The 14,147-nt window shown below is 38.9% G+C and overlaps 1 long non-coding RNA gene across 3 annotated transcripts in view; it reads right to left on the minus strand.

The window, feature by feature from the left end:
• Positions 1–14,147, minus strand: part of LOC136840627 (uncharacterized) — a 31,864-nt gene that overhangs the window by 12,860 nt on the left and 4,857 nt on the right. Inside the window, exons 2-4 of one of the 3 annotated variants that reach the window (XR_010853674.1) lie at positions 8,174–8,255; positions 7,391–7,450; positions 3,567–3,709 (exon numbers count right to left, since the gene is read on the minus strand). This is a non-coding gene — a long non-coding RNA (uncharacterized lncRNA). Of the gene's footprint in view, positions 1–1,913; positions 3,710–7,390; positions 7,451–8,173; positions 8,256–14,147 lie in introns of those variants that run through there. The other 2 variants (XR_010853672.1, XR_010853673.1) reach the window with 2 other exon arrangements.

The following is a 14,147-nucleotide window of genomic DNA, read 5'->3' on the forward strand; positions in this document are numbered from 1 at the left end:
ATTATGTGACGAACAAAAATCTCTTTACGCCTCATGATATACTAAAATTTCAAAGCTTGACAATCCAAGTTCAATATATTTACATTCGTGGACTAACTGAGCTAATACGAAAGTCCCTAGTGAAAATTTTAAGAGTGAGAATATTAGGAATGGAGTACTTGGTTCTGTCGGAATGAAACACCAAAAGCTCCTCAATAGCGTGTGTAGGGGGCTTCAGCAAAGCAAGTAGTGGATACAAGGCGTAGCCAGCAAAGTGTGTACTGATACCTTGAAGCACAGGAAGGATTCGCCAGTGTCGGGTGGGAAATACTGTTTCAGAAAAGCATGTTCGACCTCAGAGGCTTCAAAGTGTTATACTGACGGAGGAAGCTTCAAAATGTGTAGTGTAAAGGGTTCTTACAGCACAAAAGGAAGCTTCATTAGAGGAAGAGAGACAATCTCTTAGAGAAAGAGACAGAGAATGTGAGTGCATGTGTATCTGTGGGCTTCATTAAAGCCTGAAGCATTCAGGTTTTCTGATGCCGAGACTGAAACTGGTCAAAACTGCTTTTAATATTACATGAACATGACTGTCTTTATAGTATAAAAGCATGGGAATCTGTGGCTGCCAAGGCTGTATAGTATATTTGCGAGTTTATGTACTGAAGCTTGTACAAGATACAAGAAATGTCCTTGACTGAGTACTGTGTCTGTAGAATATTACAGAAGTGGATGTTTAGAGTAAATGGAAGAGTTAGTGCGGAAAGCATTAACAATTTCTAAACTATACTGATTTGTAAAATCTCCCAGCTGCTGTTTCCACGGTTGGACAACACTACGAAAAATTATCGCTATTTCAGATTACTGCAGACTTGGCAGCCAAGGTGACAGTTTGCATTACTCTACGTCCACAAATTAAAAAATTTCCACTCAGAATGTAACTGCTACATTTGTGTAACCATGGAGTGACCAGATTGTTACAATTTATTCAATTATTTTTTACTATTACAGTTTCACTCTTATTTCATTACTCTTCCTTTATTGGGACGAGAATCTACTAGAAATAGCCACATTTACCTCTCCTAGCTTAAGTAAGAGACTTGATGAAAACTGAGTACAAGCTGAAATACATAAGTCCTTGTACAAGAAAAATATATGTACAGTGTGGTATCACAATGCTTTCCCATTATTCAAATTTTCAAGATCCCTTTTCAAGACATTATTTTACGTTATGGAAATTTTCATCATATTACTGAAATTCAACGGGAATTGTATATCGTTAACTCAGAAACAGTATGATTTATACATTAACCTACTCAAAACTCTCCAGTATACTTAACCTACAAATTCGAGTTAATTAATGAAAGAGTTTTTCAAACCATTTCCATTTATACAGCCAATGGAATTTAGAAAATATCCTTAACAATATATAACTAAAATACAAATCACTTATTACTATTGAAATAACCTTTGTTCATGAGTCAAGACAGAACTTTTCCATTAAAATCTTACTTTAAATTTACTATTCTCTCTTCCTATTTAGGTGTTCAAATTAAACCGAGTTTTCTTGACTCTTGGAACCTGAAATGACCTAACCTTTACAAAAAATTGCTATTTATATGGCTTCATTCCCGTTTTTAAAAAAAAGTCTGGAAAAATCAGTCTTCTGAAAAACTAGAATGCCTGCACTAACAAAAGTTTCCCATTACTACCAAATATCTTCATTTTACTTTAAATATATTCCCTTTCTCTCTTCCTATTTAGGTGTTCAACTTTTTAAACAAGCTGAGTAATGAAATTCTGTTTTTCTTGTAATTTAACATCATTTGAAGCTTAGTTTACTTATGGATTTATATAGTGGTTCCATAATCTTATTGTCAGTGGTTCCAAACTCATTTTAAATTAAATGAATATTGTTAAGAATACATACTTATGTTTAAAGCAAAACATTCGAGCTGGAGCTTTTATATGCTAGCAGTACCTTGAAATATGTAGATACCATGATAATTATGTTTCTGACAAGATACTAAGATGCACTTAAGGTATTTACTTTTTATCAATGACGTTTAACGTTTACCAAGATGGAGTATTATCATGGCAAACTTACTACACATTTACAGGAGTATCGTTTAATCACATGACAATTATGTAAGCTCTCCATCTGCTATCAAATTTGAGATCAAAATTAATAAACCAAATTCCAAAATATTTCCTGTCCTGGGATGTAAACGTGCAAATACTTCAGGTCGTGATATTGCCTCCACATAACCTAAGTCTTTAAGTAAAAGTATCAGTGCTTATGTAGTAATACGACAATGATGCAAGACCTATGAGGTATTAAGAACTTAAGAATTAAGAAAAAGATATTATTCAGCAAATGATACAAACCATGGCTTAAGGCTTTGAGGACTATGTAATAAGGTTTCCTCAAGTCCCTAGTACGATGGAAGCTACTTTGCCTACATATTCGGCTTACTAAGTAAAATATATCAGTAACTGTTTACCTATTGTATGAGGGTTAATACCTCGCGGGTTTTATTCAGTAAAGCTATTCCTAGCTCTACTAATTAACTGTCCTTAATCATGTTTGGACATCATGAATATTAGTTTAGGTGAACAAGTATACTGAAAATTACGTTAAAGTGATATTACCTAAGTTGTATAAAAAATTCCCTAAACACGCTAAACTACCAGATATAAAATAGTCAAAATGTTGCCATGACTACTTCTTAATTAACATTAAATTGATAAGAATTTTACATACATAACTGAAGCAATGTTTCCTATCTGATAGTTATTAGATTGAAGAAAATCATTTGTAGAAAACTGTGCATCCTGAAACGTGGAGAGTTCTTATAACTAAAATTGATCGGATTCAGAAACTTTGCTGGATATCTTGTATTCTGAAAGTTTGTCAATCACCATATAGCCAATTTAAAAAGATATGAATGTTATTTAAGATTAACTTACATGTAATCAATATGACTGAACTATCTTGTAGTAACACTAAACAACAAATAATCTTGTGAAAGTAAAACGATGTATCCTGAAGCAGACTAAACATTCAAAATTGAAATATAAAATTGGAAAACACTATGTATCATTGTATAAACTGAGGTACCCAACAGTTAATATTAAAATACTTTGAACCGAGATAAAACTATAACTCTAAAAACACACGGAGGAAACAAACTTGAAATTAAACTAATAATGCTAAGTGACTGGTTAGCTTATCTAACCCGACAAGACGTGAATGTGAAAATATGTATATCCTAAACCATATCTGCTACGTGAGAGGTGATATCAGACCAATAGAAGGGTTAGGGCAATTATATATATCCTGAACCACAGTGAACTACCTCGTATGATAAGGACTGCTACAGTTCCTATTTAGAAATTACCAGCAGCAAAGCCAAACTCAAATCAACTTTTGCATCAATTGGCACTTTTATGACCTTGATAAGCTGCCCCTGGCACAATACTAGAAACTTAAATCGATCCTAACTTTGACACAGGAGGTATGATTATAATCCCCTATACTAAAGTATGACTTTCCAACTTGTATGGTAATGGGGCAGTTTTCTTACTTCATCTCTGGCACATTATCCAAATTTAAACAAAAATGTCGTCCTCTTCTTTTGTGGAAGATTATTGTGTATCCCAAGGTGAGACTGGTGTCTATTCGACTTGTTCCATTACTACTTTGCAAGCTATAGATGCAGATGCTTACCTGAGGAGGTGAGGAAGAAGTTAACATTTGTCAAAATGAGATTTTTGCTTATATATTATGATAAAACTTAATTAGTTACAAACGGGACCTAAGCACTCTATACTTAGGCCCCTTTTACTAAGAGGGACATATATGGGACAATTTTTTTTTTTTAACTAGAATTGTACACCTGTAAACGTCTATCAAAGATTTGTTATTGAACTGTTTACCAACAGCTACTGTAAATATTAAAGTAATTAAAAATTGGATTTAATAAAAATTTGACTAAAAGTTACCTAAGTTGTTTTTAGCAGTTTCGTTAGAAAATTACGATAAACATTCTGTACGTTGATTAAGTCTCATTACCAGTTCTGAATAAAATTATGTTTCCACAGTATTTAATACGTTTAGAATCTTCTCATGCATCTGCTAGTGGGCGAAAATTGGAGGAGGGAAAAGGTCATACTTAAGCAGCTTGTGAGGCTTAATGGAAGAAGTTTGGAGAATACATCACCTTAATTGATGTAGCTGAAGAAGACGAATTCCTTAACCTTGGACTGAACACCCAGATGCTACAAGAGTCGAACTCGCACGTCAAGTGCTTAGAGGTTGTAGTCTGTATCTTGACTGAATATTATCATCATCATCATTTTTACTAACTGAGGCTAGATACAACCTTCGAAACTATTTTAACACTTTCACGTTATTTGCTGAAATATTTAGCACAAAAGATGTCCCCTATCTCTGTGATTTGTCTTGGATCCTCCAAGTACTCCCCTAGTTGGCTCAATCATTTGCAGGAGAGCCTTTCACTGCTTTAACTTATTTTTCACGGCACTTGACAAATACTATACCATTTTATATAATATATTAGAGGTAACTAACAACTACTGGCAGAGAAAGTATCAAGCAGTCTACAGAACATGAATTTTTCATGATACTAAGATTTTCTTTTTATGGTCATTTTCTTCTTGAAACAAATATTATTTATTCAATTTAAAATTTTATTCTAGAAATATTCTATGAACTACTGGCACTTACATCCCACAAACTTCAACTCCACTATTTCAATTCCTCCCTAGGCATTGGTCCAAATAATTTGCATTACATTTTCTATATTTTTGTGAAACCAAATCCTATCTGAACAACTACTTCTGTCCCGCTAAAACAATCGATCCCCAGACACCTCGGTTTTATGTTCATTAAACTCCTACCTGTGGATTATTTTCTTCCAAGATTCGTCATCTTTTCCTTCAAGAACTTGCAAGCTGTACATCACCGGGAAGGACTAGAAACAGGTTAAGTAAACCATGGGAAAAAGGCCCTTTGCTTATCGAAATAAGAACAATTACTCTAAACAGGCTTGTGGCATCGAAGGGCAGAAATGGGGTCTTTGTCACTGCAAAAAGCTGTAGCCCTTTATGAAGGGCATCTTTCTGAAACTCTATTCATTATCAGCAATGGCAACTGTTATTATAAACAATCGGTCTACGATGCAAATAAATTACCAACACCTTTATTTCATGGTTTTAGCACCTCAACTCACCTCACTAGCTAGAGATCAAAGTTCGATCCCACAGGACAGAAACGTGTGTGGATATAAACCAAGGTCTATAGATGAAAAATCCACAGTGCTCTTGTTAACCTATACAGTGTATTACGTACCCTATGATAAGTCGATTGTGGAGGGCCAAAAAAAACAGGTAGAAACGGCGTGGGACTAGCAAACTTAGCCCATCAGTACTTGCTGAGAAGCCACAGAAAAGGGGTAGGATTAAAAGGATTATTCTGGCCTGATATGACCATGGGAAGACTCAGCACTCTCACAAATCAGTGAAAAAGACAAGATTTCCGCATAATCAATGTATTTTTTTTCTGTCGAAGTTACGGACAACAAAAAGCCCTACTCTTGTTAATTCTCCAAACATGCCGACATCCTACTTTAGGAAAGGAAAATCATTTATCTTTAAAGACTATTCTAAGATAGATTCATCAACTTTAATTTCAAAAACCTTTCTTCAGTCTCTCAATCATTTAGACCCAGCCTCCGGTCTAATGCCTTAGACTGCACTGTTTTCGAACTTAATTCTGTACCTCTGTTTAGCTTTCAACAATTATTTCTTTCGTGCTAAGATGGTGGAGAGTGTTTAATGAATACCCCGAGAGAGAAAGTGAGTTTATGCAATAAAAAAAAATTGTTGCGTGAAAGTAACATTTTCATACTCGAAGTCATTACGTTCCGCCTTAAATATTTCATACAAACTTTCTCCACTAATGTTTATTAAATTCCTGCCTCGCTACCGTTTTCAATTCGTAGCGGTCACGTGATGTCTCAAAATATGTCCAGGCCTCCCCTACGTATCTGGGGCCTGTAGATAGGCAGTTCTGTTACCAGTGCAATCTACAATTATATGAAAGCCTCTGGTAAAAAAAAAAAAAAGGAGGCAATAAGCTTTAGTCTGAGCAACATATGATATCAATCAATATTGTATATATAAACATTCATCTGGAAGTTTTGTCCATCAGCATCTAACAAACAAAACTTAAATGATAAATCAAATACAAGATTTGACAGTTTCCACCGCCTTTCAGTACCTTATGAGCCCAAACAATTTTTTATAAGCCAGTTTGGAAACCCTTTACCTGATTGAACTGAATGAGTCTAATATCAATTTTAAAAAAGTCCAGCCATACCCGTAAATTTTCAAAAACCAACATTTTAATTAAGGCATGAAAGCCTTAATGTCCATTAATTTGCCTAAACTTTACACTACTCTCAATCTATTCAGACTGAGCAGTGGATATTGTTGCTGGCCAATTTTGCCATGAACGCTAATCTGGATCAAAGATAGTCAAACTCTTTCAAGATCTAAGAATCAAAATCATGATATATTAACATCATGTAGTCCTACTTTCGAATAAGCCATTTAAAGCTTACTACTAAATTTCAACAACATGAAAATGACTCACTTGCTTATACACCGCAGGGAAAATTTCAGATACATTTCAAGAGAGATTAAGTGACTTTTGTTAGAATAAGAACTACGGAATTTTTTACTTTACACCCAGTAATTTAGGACAGATTCAAGCGGCTGTAGTGGTGAAATGTTTCAGAGTGCCTAAAGTATACCAGGAAAACCGCCTAAACTCATCAGTAGCATTTGCTCTTGCTGCTATGAATGCGATTCTTCCTCAGATTTCGGGAGAAATCAAGGCCAGCTGTCTCTCCCAAATTACTGAATTCCAACGTCGCCCCTTCATACTGTACCATACTCATACTTGATGGTTATAAGATGCCAAATGTGAGCACGTCCTGGCTAACCGAGACGAAATTTATAAATCCTAGTAAAACAAGTTTCAGATTGAGGTGGCTCCACTCTGAAGTACACAACCCACAGCAAGGATCTACCTATCTATGGGCTAGGGGTGGAACATTTAAAGTACTATTATTATGCAAGTATGCCATTGATCATAGTCTAGCGAGTCTGTTGGTCTCAAATGATTGAAATTGGAACACCCAAAATAAACTGTCTTATTACATCTTAACAATGTCTATTAAATCTTACAATTTAAAGTTCTAAGAAATCTACAGATATAAATACATTACAACTCACGAACTCCTTGAAATTATTACCATTATTTTTCCAAAACTCCCAAACTTGCATACACCATGATCAATTTTTAATTTCTAAGGCGTCTTACCGTCAATTTCGGACAAGCAAAAGGAGACCTGGAAGGCATCTCTGCAATTCACTACTCAGTCTGAAATAAGATGTTGCTCTTCAGTGTTGATTACACATGGTCAAAGCTGTTTACATTATATTTTTCAATACTTTGAAGATTTAGATAAACATTAAGTGAAAAACCTTTTACATTTAACCCATGAATACCATCGCTTATGTTTTTCATCAAAAATCAATCTCAATCATTTGATCATTAATTATTCTAAGTCAGATACCCTTAATTGGATGAAATTCTTCATCTAACCATAGCAAGGCCGAGGTGATAATGATGGTAGTTACTACATGTTGAAAAATCACCTCCACATGCTGTCACACAACACTACAATAATCTTGAAGAAATGTATTGAACAAAATCCTCCAAATTTCATAAGGATGCGTCCTTTCAACTATTTTTCCAAACATTTAACCTAACCCCCTCCCACCATTTAAATTCCAGTAGCTCTACTTTTTATATTTTGCACAAGTCAGTAACAAATATACTGTACTTGTTTGGACGAAATTTTTTATCAAATTGTTTACCATTATACTTTATAACAGACAGCACCATTTAAGGGTCAAATCCTGTAACTGACTGAACCTATTGCTCAGCTGAGTCAGTTTACAATTTCTAACTGGCATTTATTGAAAACAAATGCATTTCATACTTCACCAAATTATAATTTCTTCGTTCAGTCAAAGGCATTCTTTGACTAATATAGATATACCATATCAGCAATCATTTCTAGTATTGTCAGTTACGTACTTTTACAGGCCGTGAATGCAGGTGATGAGCAGGCTTTAGTCTTCACCCTTCAGTCTCATAGTGACTTTTTCCAAATCCAAAGCTTAAAAGGAAAACGTTTAAGTTAGGTCCTAATGATGCCAGTTTAAGGTGTTGCTTTCTACAAGGTATAGAAATCTATTTATACTCTGTAATTTATATCTAAAGCTGCTGAACAACGTCTTCCGAATAAACCAAGTTAAGTTGAAAGAAAAGTGATAGAATTCTCAATGATACTTGACTCCCTTTTAAAACATCACCGTAATTTTTGTGTAAAAATCATTATATTTTGATTGTGCATGGCTCAACTGAAGAGACCTCTTGAAGTTGTGCAAAATAACCTGCAAGGTAACTAATGTGGCTGTGACTTGTGCCTGTAGCCACCAGTCCTTGTCTGCAAAGATCAATAGAAAGGATCTTCTAAGGAAATCAACCTTTTGATTCTGCCAGCATATATCCAGGAAAGGAGACTTATGAAAAACTGTCTTTACTATAATATTAATTCTGATGTTGTAAGTAACCTTTGAAGTCTCCTTGTAAAATTTTCCAGAATTTCCTCTCTTATGATCATAAAAGACCATTCCCCACTTATGGGTTTAAGGAGTTGGATGTAGGCTACCCAAGGCATGATGTTCTATGGATCTCAGTCTTTGTGATATTACAGCCTACTAAAAAAAGTACATCTTAGTTTAACCAGACCACTGAGCTGATTAACAGCTCTCCTAGGGCTGGCCCGAAGGATTAGATTTATTTTACGTGGCTAAGAACCATTTGGTTACCTAGCAACGGGACCTACAGCTTATTGTGGAATCCGAACCACATTATAGTGAGAAATGAATTTCTATCGCCAGAAATAAATTCATCTTATTCTTCATTAGTCGGCTGGAGATTCGAACTCGCGGCCAGCAGAGTGCTAGCTGAGAACGGAACCCACTCTCCCAATGAGGAACTGTTACAGCCTACTACTCAGAAAAGTGAACACGGCATGGAATTTGCAGGAGATTGTGAAGTTTTCATAATAAAACTAATATTGTAATACTTACCTGAATTCACCCTTAATCCCACTAGCCCAAACAACTCTCAATTACCAATCCACTATTGGGAATTTTAACAGCCAGCGTTACCAACGCTGCAGGTAAAATCTTGTCACTTGAGCCACCATAACAAATGGTTGGTAACGCTGACACAGGTGTGCGCCGACACTCCCACCTTCGTCAATTGCTTTATTCAAGGTCAAAATTGATGTGGGGAAAGGAGGGCGGGAATCATTCAGGTGTTCAGGTAAGTATAACAATATTGCAATACACTCCCTTGAACACCTAAATTCGCCCGATTAATAACATTTAGAGGAGGAGGGATCAATTCTATTGCATGCCTTTTGACAACCACAGAGATGGTAGCTCACCAATCTGCTCTGCATAAAATATCCGTTTAGTCATACGCTCACCATATCAATCAAAGATTTCAGTGAAGAGACATGTTGGAGAGTACTTTGATCGACAGTCAGGTCAGTACTCTTGGTCCGTCGATCTCCCATGTGGCTATTCATAGCCTCTCATGTATAGAGGGAAATGAAGCAGTATGCCGCTGATCCTCCAGATAAGGCCCGACGATCGAAGAAGTATCTCGGCACTGACGAAATAGCCTAGCCTACAAGAGCACCCTCTTGGACTCTCGTAGGGAAACTATCAAAGACTAAGGTACTTAAAACGTACTAAACCTAAGTTCATGTGATTATACTCTCACTGTTGCCTAAGAATTCTACAGACCAAAAGGAATTCCTCTATCTGGTTAACCTAAGAATCTCCTCACTAAGTGAATACCACCTCAGCTAAATGAACGCACCTTAGATAACAGACTTCACCGCTACACGCGGACTAAGAGAATAACCCTCTGAAACTCCGCACTAAGCGAATACCACCTAAGCTACATGAACGCACCCTAGATAGTAGGCTTCGCCGCTACACGCTATGAGGCGAATCGAACGTCTCTTAAGTAAAGAAAGTAAACACTGAGATGGACGTCCAAGTAGCTGCTTCCAGAATTGACGGCACTTAATAATTCCTCAGAAAGGAAGATGAAGTGGAGATATTCCGAATTCTGTGCGGTCGGGGAAATACAGATCTAAAGACGACAAAGAACAACCCTGAGAAGCCTGGGAAATCACCTTCCTCTGAAAGTAACTAATTGCATTCTTTGACAGCGGATGGGAAGGATTCCATGGAGAGACAAGAAGTGTGTGCGGAAGTGAACGGAGTTTCCCAACCTTTGATAAATAGACTTTAATGCTCACGCCGGACATAAAGATATCTCCACTGGATCACCGGTAACGAACACTTGCAGATAAAGAACTTTAAACGAACGAGGCAGAGTTTTAACCTCCGACTCTGTCTTCGCCACAAATTCCGGAAGACAGACAAATACGTATCATTTCTCATAGGAATAGAAAGCTCATCCAATCCTTTAGCTGAAGCTAAAGCCGTAAGAAAAAGCAACTTCTTAGTCAGTGTCTTAACGTTATAGCTTCATTGAGTTCAAAGGCAGGGGAACGCAAGAAAAATATTGAAGTACTTCCAACAAGTCCCACGGAGGGGCCCGAGTCGGCAAGAAAGGACATTCAATCTTAAAAGAACGCAATAAATCATCGATTATCTTACCACTAGAGACTTCAGGAAAGTGGAAACTAATTGTACCGCTAATCACTGAGAAGTAGTCATAAATAGCCGAATACGAAAGACCCTTGACTTTCCAAAGGAATAAAAGAAAATCAGCTATTTTGGCTATGGAAGGTCTAGAGATGGAATGATCTTCCTTATGACACTAGCTTCTATACCTTGTCCAGCTGAACCTAGTAAGGCTTACGGGTTGACTTTCTTAAGCTAAAAGAAAACTATCTAGACACAGCTTTAGGGAGTCCAGGCTGTCTAGCGGCTCTCTCTACAGTCGCCCTGCAACTAGGTACAGCATGTGAGGCTTTGAATAATAACAGTGAGAATGTGAAGAAGTTTTGCATGGGTAGGGACATCAGAACTTCCGTAGGGAGCTCTAGGAGTTCCGGAAACCAAGCGTGTTATGGCGAACAGGGAGCTATTAGAGTCATAGATGTCTTGACACTCTCCCGCAATTTCCCTGTTACCTGATGAATGAGATCGGATGGAGGAAAGGCATACACCTGCATGTGATTCCAATTTGTAGCTTCACATCGGTGCCTATCAACATGGGGACCACCAATGGTGAGAAATAAACTGTAAGACGATGGATTAATCACGTCATGAACAAGTCCACAGTTGCTGACCACTTCCGGAGAACCTGACATATTACTTCCAGAGCCAAAGTCCACTCTCCCCCCCTAATACCTGACGGGAGCGACTTAGTGAATCAGCCAATACGTTGAGACTCCCTGATGTAAATTGGGGAAGAAGAGACACTTTTTAGTTCTTCACACCCTCTCAGGACTCTCTGGGCTATAGTATTGAGTTCTGTTGAGCCTGTCTCCCACCCCCCCAGTTCTTCAGATACGACACGGCAATTACGCTGTCACTAAACATAGCCACTACTCTGTTGCGCACTAGGACTGAAAACAACTAAGGGCTTACTTTACAGCCTTGATTTTCCTGAAGATTTAATAACTCCTCTCGTTCCTGAACACCCCCAAAGGCCCGAGGCCTGGGTTTCCTCCAAGGTTGTTCCCCAACCTTGATCTGAGGCATCTGTGTACTGATGAACGTTGGAAAGAGGGGAGTCAATAGACCTTCCCGGTGTCAGATGCACTTCTGACCACCACAGACGATCCAACAGGCAAGAATCGCTCCCGACTATAACTGCGTTCTCGTTGCAGAAGTCCCAGCAATTCCTGAGACATACCTGAAGAGAGCACATCCAGAGACGAGACCCGGGAATTAAAAGAGAGAGAGAGAGAGACATTCTCCCTAAGAGGCTTCTCCAAGCTGGTACCGGCCGTTTCCCTGCTGGACGGGAACCCTTCTACCTGCTGAAGGACCGACTGGATCCTCTCCAGGGTTGTGAAAACCCTCAAAGGAAAAGAGAGAATCCTCCTACCTGAATAGGTTAAAGATTCCATAAGAATTCCCTAACTCTTACTAGCTCCTCTAGAGAGGAGGCAAGGATCAAACAATCGTCTAGATACCTCAACACACTGTATCCTCGACGATGCATAATGGCCGACACCGGAGACATGAGTTAGAAGCAACCACGTTTGTCATACTGGCTACGTCACCATCCTTGAACAAGACTTAGCTAAGGCTAATGGTGCTCTAAGCAATCCCTCTTATGAACGTCCGGATACTGAGGGGGAAGATAACCAAGATAGAAATTTCAACTTTCCTGCTCCAAACGTCGTAGACGAAGCCAAAGCATTCGCCTAGTGAGCCAGACCCCTCGAGATATATTTATTAGGCTGCCAACAGCCACGGATCGGTAGGGACATAGCTCTTTAGAACCCATTACAGTAAACCTGACAGCATCCAGAAAGAGTGAGCAAGAGCCTCAGTCTGATTGCGCAACACATCCTCCAAGCACTTGCTTCCCTAAGAGAAGTCCCTACAAGCTGAGATGACGCCGGTGACTTAGACAGAATTGCCTCAACCAATTCATTGAATGGCAGCCTGACACCTGCCAAAGGGTTACCTCGAACTGCATAATCATCCTGCGCAGAGAGAGAAGAGAAGAGCGCTGTCTATTAGAAGCCACTACTGATGCTAAATGATCGTCCGCCTCCTCCAAAGCCTGTCTAACCCGATCAAACCAACCAGCCAACAAGAAAAAGATGCAGGAGCTGGCTTAGTGTCATAAAAAGCCTAAAAAAAAAAAAAAAAAGACTGAATTGATTGACTAAATTGGGAGGTCTGGAGCTCTTGCTTGAGGGTACGAAGAAGTAACATACTAAAGCATGGGTCCGTAATCGTTACTGCCAGAATCTCCTGCACCTCCGGATAAGAATCCTGTTCCACAATGTCCGAACGGTCTAAGACCGACAAAGGAGGAGGTACTGAACAAAGCCCCGACAACAATGAAGAGTCTGCAAGCGGACCAACCTAACCAGAATGCTATGCACCCAGACCTAATCAGGTACGCGGAGCTGAATCCACATAGTTGAACCTGCCGAGAAGAGGAGAAGGCTGAACCGAGAAAAACCAGAGTCAATTCCCCATTATTACCAAGGGGAAGACGATTGAGATTAGCCAACGAAACTGCCCGCGGAGGGACGTAAGAAGATGAAGAAGGAGGGAGAATGAAAGAGGTAGAAGCTACCCTCAGAGTTACCGCCGCGGAAAATGCAGGCGATGAAAGCTGCACACCTCTCGAAGAAGGTACCGCAAGCCCTGCCAAAACCACGGAGCACAAACCCGAACTGGAAGCGACAGGCAAACCCTGTGAAATACCCTATACTACCGGAACAGCCGCTTGAAGCGGAAGCAAGGGGTTGCGCATACCCGAAAGGATGGAACATGAGACGCCTGCGGCCAAAATCTGCCGAAACTGTGCTTTCACCTGTCTGGAAGCTCCTCCTACCACAGAAGACTGTACTGAGGAAGGAAAGGCAGGAGGCAGAGGAATAGCAGATGCATACAAAAGAAGTTACCTGAGAGGAGGAAAACCAAAGTCGAAGAAGGAGGGAAAACGGAAAATGCAGAAGCTGCAGGAAAGACCGGAGCAGAAGAGGAGGAGACTGAAAGGGAGCAACAGAGAATGTGGGAGCAGAGATGAAGCGACAGATAACCCAGAAGAAAACTTAGAGCGAAAAGGACAGACGGTACACTGAATCTGCCCCCCTCAATAATCCTGAAATATATCCGACATGAATTCTGGACACTACTGTGTCACATACTCTCTAATGTTAGAGAAACCATTCGAAAAATAACCTCTCACCATAGGTCTGTACCTGTCAAAAAACCCAGCAATCCGCCTTCTATTCCACCACATTCAATTGCAGGTC

Source organism: Macrobrachium rosenbergii, chromosome 8, assembly GCF_040412425.1.
Source record: "Macrobrachium rosenbergii isolate ZJJX-2024 chromosome 8, ASM4041242v1, whole genome shotgun sequence".
NCBI classification, from domain to species: Eukaryota; Metazoa; Arthropoda; class Malacostraca; order Decapoda; family Palaemonidae; genus Macrobrachium; species Macrobrachium rosenbergii.